General features: G+C 42.4%; 1 long non-coding RNA gene across 1 annotated transcript; it reads right to left on the minus strand.

Annotated features, from left to right (window-relative positions):
* Positions 1-3011: 3011 nt before the first annotated feature.
* LOC137840615 (uncharacterized) lies at positions 3012-7410 on the minus strand. The gene is made up of 2 exons (XR_011087384.1): positions 7282-7410; positions 3012-3433 (listed from the first exon to the last, which is right to left on the minus strand). It is a non-coding gene; the product is annotated as an uncharacterized lncRNA (long non-coding RNA).
* Between the last annotated feature and the right edge of the window lie 2255 nt (positions 7411-9665).

Consider the following 9665-nt stretch of genomic DNA (forward strand, 5'->3'; position numbering starts at 1 on the left):
TATAGGAGACTTTTGACTGCTTGCTTAGGCTGCTCAAGATTTATCACCTAACGTGACTCAGAACCCTTCATGAAAGGCATTTTGTCAGTTGTTTTTATACATTTTAGATTGCATGCAGTCAACTTGGAGGCGGCGGCCATTTTTCTTTGGAGCTGCTTATTGCGTTACAATTTTCATTGCCCTGCATTTCGCTTTGTAGTGGCATTACTGTTAAAGATTGGCTCTTTGTCCTTCATAGGCAAAGTGAATTATACATCAAAGTAGCTTCACAGACCAGGAAACCGGAGGATTACAAAGAGGAAGTGTGTGATTTTTACTGTGCAATGCTGGCCTTCATTAGAACGTTGACATTTTTGATAGCCGAGAGGATGCTGCCGAGTAAAGAGAAAGATGGACAGCATCCATCTGAAGCGTGTCAGAAGCAAATCTTCAGCCGTCAAAAACATGTCACTTGTGTCAGGGATGATAGACACGTCTGGATAGCAGGATGGTGTCATGTTTCCATTTGTTTTTAGATCCCACATTCACGCTGGGTCACCGACGTAGATCCGACAGCAGAGAGCTTAATCCTGTAGGCAGAATCTAATAAAAAGTCGAATGTTGATGACTGTTGGTTCGTGCTGTTATAAGTAGCCTCAGTAAAATGTTATTATTTACAGTACTTATCCAGTTTGGGATTATGATTTGTAAGAGAGTCACTGTCAATGTCATTGTGTGTTTCGTAGATGCAGGTTGAAATCTAAGTTGAGTTTATGTGACAAACTGTGTCAGAAGCAAGTTTGTCATAGATTTGAATTTTTCAAAGTAAATTATTTATTATATACTTTTTTTTAAATTGGTTATCAGAATTTAACTCTTCCCCATATCGTAATCAATCTCACAAAATCCGCATTGGTCGAGTATTTGTGCTGACCTGGATCGCTGTGACTAGTGACAATATTGTTAAAAGTGTGTAAACATTAACCAGTGAATTCCTTGATTGCGGAAATGCCACCAAAAATTTGATCGTAAACCTTTGGCCACACACCAAGTCACTAAGGTATTTCTGTATCTCTGTACGAATTTACTGTATCTAAATTTCAACAGGTACGGTACACACACATTTCTTTGCTTCATTCATCCTTCCTTGTGCTTTTATCATGATTCGAAAGAGACTTGCACCATTGACACACATGGTGAAATTCCAGCGTTGATGGGAAACGAGGTAGTTTTGCGTCAATCACAAAAACAATTAAGGAAGTTCACCAATGATGCCAACACCCATCCGCCTCCGCACTGTTTACATTAAAATGGGTTACAGTAAAAGCAACACTCCATTCGTTCTGGTTTTTCTCCTTGATCCACGTTTCATCTGCTGGCTTCTACTCGAAGGAAAAATAAAAAGACGAGTACAGTAACAATGGTTGTTCGGCTCATATTTCGTCTTCTAATGAAACATTTGCGCCCCCTAGCGTCATGGTTGTATAATTGTTTAGAATGGCCAACCTTTGCATGTGCACACTTTTACTAGCAGGGGGCGATATCAAACTAGAAATGACAATCAATCGATGATCGCGTTGTGGTTGAAGCCATAAAAATTCTTTAGTTGGAACTATTATTCATCCAATTCAAAAATAAAATAACGACCCGATTGGAGTTACATTTTCCATTTTTGTAACAAATTACAACAGCTCAACTAAATGGCATATTTGGACAATCCTGCAGCCAATGGTGGCTCTAATGGGTTTTTGACCTGTTCTCAATTCTGAGGAATAAGCAGGGTCAATTTCTCTGAAGGGGTTTTGTTACCTAAAATTTTGGGAAGGAGTAAGGACAAAAGAAACCAAGCTGACATCACTGAAACAGCATTCTGACACCTGAAACCTGACCCTAAAAACCTGTTTTAAGGTGCCTGAAGGTATTGCATTGTGTGTAATTTCCAAAAAGTGACTTTGTGTGTTATATCAAAAGGTCGTTGCACAAACTCTTCTTGGTAAAAATGAGTTTCAGGTGGGAGCCATAAGGCCTTTGCTGCAGTTGTTTCCTTTGCCCACACGCTGTTTTAATCATAACAATAAGAATTGTAAAATAGGTCCTTCTGTACACCAGATTTCGGTCTTGGCACTGAGGTGTTTCATCTCTTTGTGTTCTACGTGGTAGACCATAACTCTTACCTCATTCCCATGAAAGGTGCACTCGCTCAGCACTTTTTCCTGCAGGTCACATCTGGCACGACACAAAAAGAGATGAGAGGAGGGGGGGAAACTCACTTTGAACATCAAAGTAGGCCACGAAAAGCGCTCAGAGGTACGACAACTCTGGATGCACACTTGACATTTGATTCAAAGTGGATCGAGCAACCCGAGGCTACGCGTGCTTACACGACAACAACAATGTACAAACGATTTCTATTTACAAGGCTGCAAAAATGTAATATGCATGCCAGGCCAGTAGTTGGCAGTGTTGTCTGTAGTGACCAACACTTTTATTGTTTACAAAATGCTCTATTCTAATAAACGCTAATGACAGTTTTTATGCCTTTAGGCTGGAAGAATTGTAGTAAAACTGTCATCTGTCATTTTTTGGTTTTGATTGTTACGTTTTTGTGCATGTCTTCAATAAAACGGAGCACAACAGTTTTCAGTTATCTTAGCCTGTTCATAGAAATGAGCCACGACGCTCTATTTTCTTCTCTACTTGGTGCTTTTAACCAATAATCTCATTCAAGAGTTATGACTAGCATACTGTACAAGGCTGAGACGGATAGCAATGGCCAAGGCCAGATGAGATATGAGGTCCTGTGTAAGGACAAGTCGACAAGCCGGGAACCAGAAATTATGGACATAAAGCTGACAAAATGGAGCGCATCAATTCTCTCTCTCTCTCTACAATTGCGTAAAACTGAGGTTGGTTCTGTATCTTACGCTCCTCAAAGAGCTGGAGGAGACTCCCAGTGTCATGACTCACTGTTTGCTCTCGCAATATCTCAACGAGAACACAAATCAGCTTTCAAAGAGTGTCCTAACATCATCTGACATTTTGACAACTTTTATTCTTAAAAAGCTGATTTTCAGAATCACGTGGCAACAATCACAATTTATGTCTGCCACATGATAACCTGTCGCAGTGGCCTCCCCAAAGTCATTTATTTTATCCATCCCAAAATGAGGCGCCGCCTGATTGAGCAGAAAAGCTGTAATTTTCATAATGATGAGATTTTATCCCACTTGGCTCCATTGGTCGCTCAAGCGTACGCGTCACTGCCTCCATGGCTAATGTTGTTTACGTAGCATCAATGCTAAGTATACCGTCACTGTCTTTAATCAGCCTCAGTTTTCTGTCATATGTGTGAGTCCGTGTGATGAATCCGTTCCGGAGTTTGTTGCCAGCATGGTGAAAACCAGGAGGGAACCTCTGTGATTACTGCTTCCATAAAGGGAGAGACGACTTCTTGCTGAGGACAAAGCCACAAAACAGCCATTTTCAGCAGAGCAAATGATAAAAATATCAGTTCTCACAAAACATGCAGGCTTCTATTTCGGGGATCGACGGGACCTCTCGTGGCATAGCCATAACTATAGTGAGGAAAGCTTGCACTCTGTAAGAAATCCGCTTGCTTGTGAATACTACAATCCACAACACGAGCAAAAGTATTGGGACACATGGGCCATTTCAACGACAGGATGTAAAAATACACTATCATATCATATGAGCCTAAAACTGACCTTGGACTTGACTTGGTCTTAGCCAGCTTTGGTCTTGGTTGTGACTCCGTCTCAACCTGTCCCGGTCTCAACTAGTGCGTTCCCCCAAGTACGTGTCGGCCCTCCAGCCTCATAGAGAACGTCAAGTGAATGCATGGATAGCGTGAGTCAGCGTGGACGATGATAAGGCAGGACAGGTTGTTTTTTTTTTGTTGTTGTTTTTTTTGTTTTTTTAGCATCAGGGTATGCACACGCACTGGATCTTAAATATTGCATTAGAGCAGTGGAGCCCCCTCCACCCCTCCCCCTCTCGTAGCCTCCCTGGGGCTCTGTGGAGCTCTGCAGAGCTTTCATCCAACCCCCTCTCTGAAGAGCCTCAATTGACCCACAAACTCGATCATATATTCTACATTCATGGATGTCGCTGGTGTAAATTTGGTATTGAAGTAGCGGCTGACCACATACTTGCTTCCTAGACAAAACCCAAAACCACAAATGGCTCTCTGGAGAGGAGTAAAGAATTAAGTCTGTGAGGTTGCAGGGTCTGAATATCTCAGGCTAGATTTACATGACGAACACAATTTTTATATGTGTCGTACATATTGTAGGGAAATGAAGATCTTGCTATATAAATCCAAGTTGAGAACAAGACAGTGTGAAGCATCTCTGGCATTCTCTGTTAATTAGTCCTTATTCTTCCCAAGAACAAAAAGCTTTTGGGGCCATTATTATTATCATCATTATTCAGCAGCCAGAGAGAAAAAAAATCACAAATCAAAGGCGAGATCTTGATTGAATTGCTGGCCATCTATCACACTGCTTTCAGAGGCTTTCTCCAAAAAAGTAAACAGTTTAGGTCAGGTCTCGGCCGGAGACCCAAGACCTGCATGGCCTCCAAACAATGCCAAATGGCGCTTGACCTCCATGCCCGCCTCTTGCCTCAGACCTCCCACCTCTACACACAAGTCAGTGTCTTGTGTCTCTTTTAAAGGGCGAACTTTGTCCTGAGTGGGGGTCATTTCTGCTACATTTCCGAAGACACAAAAATCCAAGCCCAAAAACAAAGCAGAAGTCAGCCATTTTGATTTGGACTTGCCAACATTCAGACTAAAGATCTTCTCTCAATGCTACCAAATTTGATCAAAATAAACGCTACATTGTTGAGATTCTTTGGTATAGTCCAACTTTTGTCAATCCTCCAACTAATCACCCACTGCAGTGAGATTAAAAGACACGTTATCAAGCTCTTCAAAATAGACACGTCTAAAAGGTTCCAGTAGGCGACTCCCAACACGTTTACAGATTAGCAAAAGATTAGCAAAAGATTAGCATCGCGATAGCGCCGATAACACGTTATCTGTGGCCCAAAAATCTGTTTGCCCCGTTGGTATTCTTAACCGCCACTTTTATCAGCTCAACTCTCTCCGTGGTCTCCAAAGACCGAACAATGAAAACGCTGTAAACAGGAAATGAAGGACCTGTTTTGAGTGAGTGACACAAACCAGAACACACACACATCAGGTTTTATTTACCAACTTGGCATCTTAATCCTCCATTTGTTGACAATGCCAGTGGAATTTTACTGCTCGTTTTAAAGTGAATGCCCTGAGATGACCGCTATCAGGCACAAGTAACTTTTAAGAGCAAAGCATTCCCTGATGTCATTAACTCGTATTTGTATTTGACACTTTATGGTGTTACTTGACGATTATGCAATTAGCTTTACCTTTACCTGTTGTATTGAATTAGTAGTGAACAAGTCATTAACAGTTTTATGATACAAACGTTAAACCGCTGAAGCAAACTGATTGTTTTTTAATATTTCCATTTTATTTAATTATTAACTGAACAAATATGAAGAAATGTGATGTGCAGACTCATGTGATCAATTGTATGCAACTTCCATGATAGCGAAATTTTGTAACTATACAATGACAAATAGGAACTATGAAGAAATTGAGTGTGACTCACGAAGGTTCAAAGTTTCACTTCCTTAAAAGTCAAGTTAAATTTTTTAAATCACCTGATGTTCTTATTTACATGAAATCTGTTAATGAATGCTGCATTGGACTCAGAAAAGTTGACCTTAAACTGCCTTAGATAACGACAACGAGCGGCCGAGCAATGAGGTCACGACTCTGGAAAGTTACTTTATCAAACGGGCTTTCTCTGCCTCTTTAGCCTCTTGGACAAATAACACACACCCACACATTGCGGCCAACAGCTGTGTCAGCAGGATCCGCCGTCGCCGAGCAGAACACGAGAGAAAGCTGCAAAGGGCTTGAAGGAAGGAAGATAAGAGCGGCAGGAGTGGACAGGAAGCGCTTTTAAGTCTCTGCCACCTGCATAGAAGACCGTGCTGCTGATGTGTCGCAAAACTTAAGCTACTATGTATAGCAAGCTAGCTTAGCGTGCTATATATCACATCATTCCGTATCATTTTCAAGCCACACATTCATCTTTGAGGTTCACGCCAGTGAGGTTGCACGGCTTAATTTCTACCCACTGACTGACTGCGTGTGGCCGCTTTGATGATTTATGTTCATATACACAATCGGGAATAGTTCTAAGAAGAAAATCCTTGAATTCCGAATGAACTCCCTCCGAGTCGATGTGTTCTTTTTGTGGGGGTAAAATGTGTAAATGAGTTCATGCACTTATTTTCTGAAATTACCGTTTGAAGTGGAATTGAAATCATATCGGATGTTACTTGCTGTGGCCGTTCTGGATTGAAATGTCACACATCGCTGAGTTTCTCTCGTATTAGCGAGTAGCCTGATGAGAAGCCCCTTTGTCCCTTGGGCCCACTCTTCCTTCTCAGATGACGTAGAGAAACTCAACAAGGCTTGCTTTTTATCCTATCTTCAATCAATTGTTGTTTCTTCTCGTTGTTTGAGTAGCGACTGAGGTCAGGGATGCATTGAGACGAGGCCTTGTTGTGACTGCAGATGTGACTTTGCTCTTCACGTTTGGCTTACTTTCTTGTGTTTTTGGATATCTTATACACAAGTGAGTTTTACACCGTGAGTTAATCATCAGCTAATGCTGACACAGCAAGTCCTCTTCCCGTTCAGATACGATCTCCTTAAAACAATTAAAAGTTGCTCAAAGTGAAACCAAATTAAGACTGAAACTTTGACGGGTTCAAACAGAGTCAAGACTACAACCAAGGTAAGTTGAAGTTGACCCGAGTCCAAAAGTTTGAAGAGTTGAGACTGAGTCAATACAAAGAAAGGCGGGATGATTGTTTGATACTGAAACTGAGTCAGAGTCAAGACTGGTTGAAACCTTGTCAAGACTAAAACCACCTTGAGACCAAGTAAAGACCAAGATTGAGGGATGAGGCAGAGTCAAGACTAAAACCAGGTTAAGGATCATATGTTTGTACAAATCTACAAACTATCTTTGAAGATATAACTCTCAAACAACTCAAAAACGGCCCTCGTTGAAGCAGAAGCGCCTCTCTACTTGAACAAGTAATTGTCTTTGTGGGCCTCCATTAGTACTAGATGACCTGGGACCCAACAGAGGCGTCACTACCAGTTGTGCCTCCTTGGATTTATTATGAGCAGTGAGCGTGGGAGCAGCCTGAGGTTACCTTTAGCTGGAGCCAGACTGACAATCAGCATTACCCCTCAAAGCTGGCGCTGTGGTTCCCTCTTGTCCGTGTTCCTCCCTGCTGCCCTCGGGGAAGCTTGGACACACACTGCTAATTAAAGGGGCACTTGGACTTCCCTTGAGGGTTGCATCAAAGTGCAAAGAAACTCAAGACCAAGACCAATCAAGTCAGGATCAACCTCTAAACCTTTAGGGTCAATGACTACGGACGAAGTGATTTTCATTAATTCTTAAATCTTTGGCGTAGTATCTTATACTTTAAGCGTGATCAATTTGGTCCACAACTTGGTATAGCCAACCAGAACTTTTCCACTTTTAATGTGGTATCAGTTACATCAAAGCAACCTTAAAACACTCTAAACAACACTCCAAGCAAAAATGGGTTCCGGTGGGAAAATGGCTCTCGGATGTGTAAAACCGAATGGAGACTTTTTGGTCCAGTAGAGGTGTTGATCAGGGCTAAGTGGCCTTGTGACAAGTTCCCTCAGGCGTGGAAGTCCGGCATTCCTTTGTGAGTGTCCCGAAAACAGGAGACGCTCACTTGAACCAGCAACCTGTGGCGACACGTCTTTTTGAACAGCGCCGGTGGTCGGCGGAGGAACAACACGTCCGTGTCATCGCCTCGCTTGTCCCAAAACACGAGACTAAGTGGACATCGCTTTGCTTGTCTGCAAACGTCTCTCACGGTCTCGTCTTGTATGTTCAAGCGCTCGGTAGCCACTTTCATACTGCCTAGAAATTTTTCGGAGCAGATTACTGAAATTACTGAAGTCTTTTTTGACTTCCTCATACCTTTCATGTTGGACAGCGAGCTGGTAAGAAGATCACGAAAAGGCTCTTATAGGAAGATTTCTGGGTCGGAGAGTTGGCACAAAGTTGGAAAGGTTTTCACGTAATAGGGATCATGTAAACATAGCCTTCAGCTCAATGTGTAAGGTAGTATCTCTAGCTCATTGGAGCGTGCAGGCGCAATTCATCACCAGGCGTATTGTGCCCATGTGGAAACCATTCACCTCGTCTCTAAGTAATTGTCAATGTAAATCAATTCATGCGGAAAGGGGCCGCCATTAGAGCGAATCAAAAGCATGATCTTGTTCAGTTCAAAATAGTCCAATGAAGGTCATATCTTTTCGATCCTAACCCAGCTCACCATTATCTGACAACACGCTGATTGACTTCTGGGAGTATTTTCTCTGCACTTTTCCGCCGTACCACTTTTGGGGTGTTCCACTGTAACAACACATTTCTTTCCAAGCCAGGAATTTCTCACATTTCCACGTCTTTGTCCAGTAATTTTGATCTTCTGTGCTCGGAAATGGCCGACATGATACATTCCGGACATTCCCATTGTACCGCCCGGATTCCCAGCATGTTATGACCGTCTTCCTACGCAAAACAATCAAAGGGAGTGAGTCTTGTTGGGGATTTATGTACAATCTTTGTTTTTCTTCGCATCCCAATGTCCGAGCCAGATGTCAACGCCAAGCAAAAGGAGTTGTAACTTCTTAGACAGTTTTTTGACTCAGGTTCGAAGGTCAGCAGGGAGGCTAAAGCAAACACAATGGGGAGACATGTTCTCTATTCTATGCCGTGATCTTTGGCAACTATTAGAGGATTAGCGCCACGTGTCGACACGGCGCCAAGAACTGCAAACTGTCACCGGGAAGCGTGAGCCACCTGCTAACCTCGCCACCAGCGAAGAACTACGCAACTAAACTCAGCAGGAAGCGTGATTTCCTCCAGTTGGGAGGGGGGGGCGAAGGGTTAGAGGTCGGCAGAGAGGCAGATCAAGCGGAGCACATTTCTCCCGTTTGGCGGTGACCCCCAAATGAGGCGTGACTGGAGCCTCAACCAAACAGGAAGTTCTATTCTGAGACATGTCATTTGTCAACAGCACACACCGCTGTTGACCTGCTGGCGCTCCAATAAAGCTTCTTTTTGGCTATGCGTATGTTTGCTTTTTATTTATGTTCAGCACTTTGTTTCAGCTGTAATTGGTTTTTTTTAACATACTCTATCAATATAATTGACTTCTTTACTAAATCCGTTATGTATGGCTTTAACATGGTTCTGTTTTGGAGTCCGTTTATATTATGGGGAAAAATACTTCCAAATGTTTTGCCCTGTGTCTTCTCACTCATCTGCCTGTCGTGAGTGATGAACTTGGGAATGAAAAACAGGTGTGGATCCCTGCTTTATCTCTTCCTCCCACCAACCCCACGTCAAAAAAAAAAAAAAAACCTTGGTGTGATAGCTGAGGAAGGAAAGGATGAGCTAAGCACAAAAACAAAATGGCGAAAAGTGAGAGTCATGTGATGATCACTGTAAAATAACCCATATAAAGATTAATGACAGAAAATTCAA

The sequence above is a fragment of the Syngnathus scovelli genome, chromosome 9 (assembly GCF_024217435.2).
Source record: "Syngnathus scovelli strain Florida chromosome 9, RoL_Ssco_1.2, whole genome shotgun sequence".
Classification (NCBI taxonomy): Eukaryota; Metazoa; Chordata; class Actinopteri; order Syngnathiformes; family Syngnathidae; genus Syngnathus; species Syngnathus scovelli.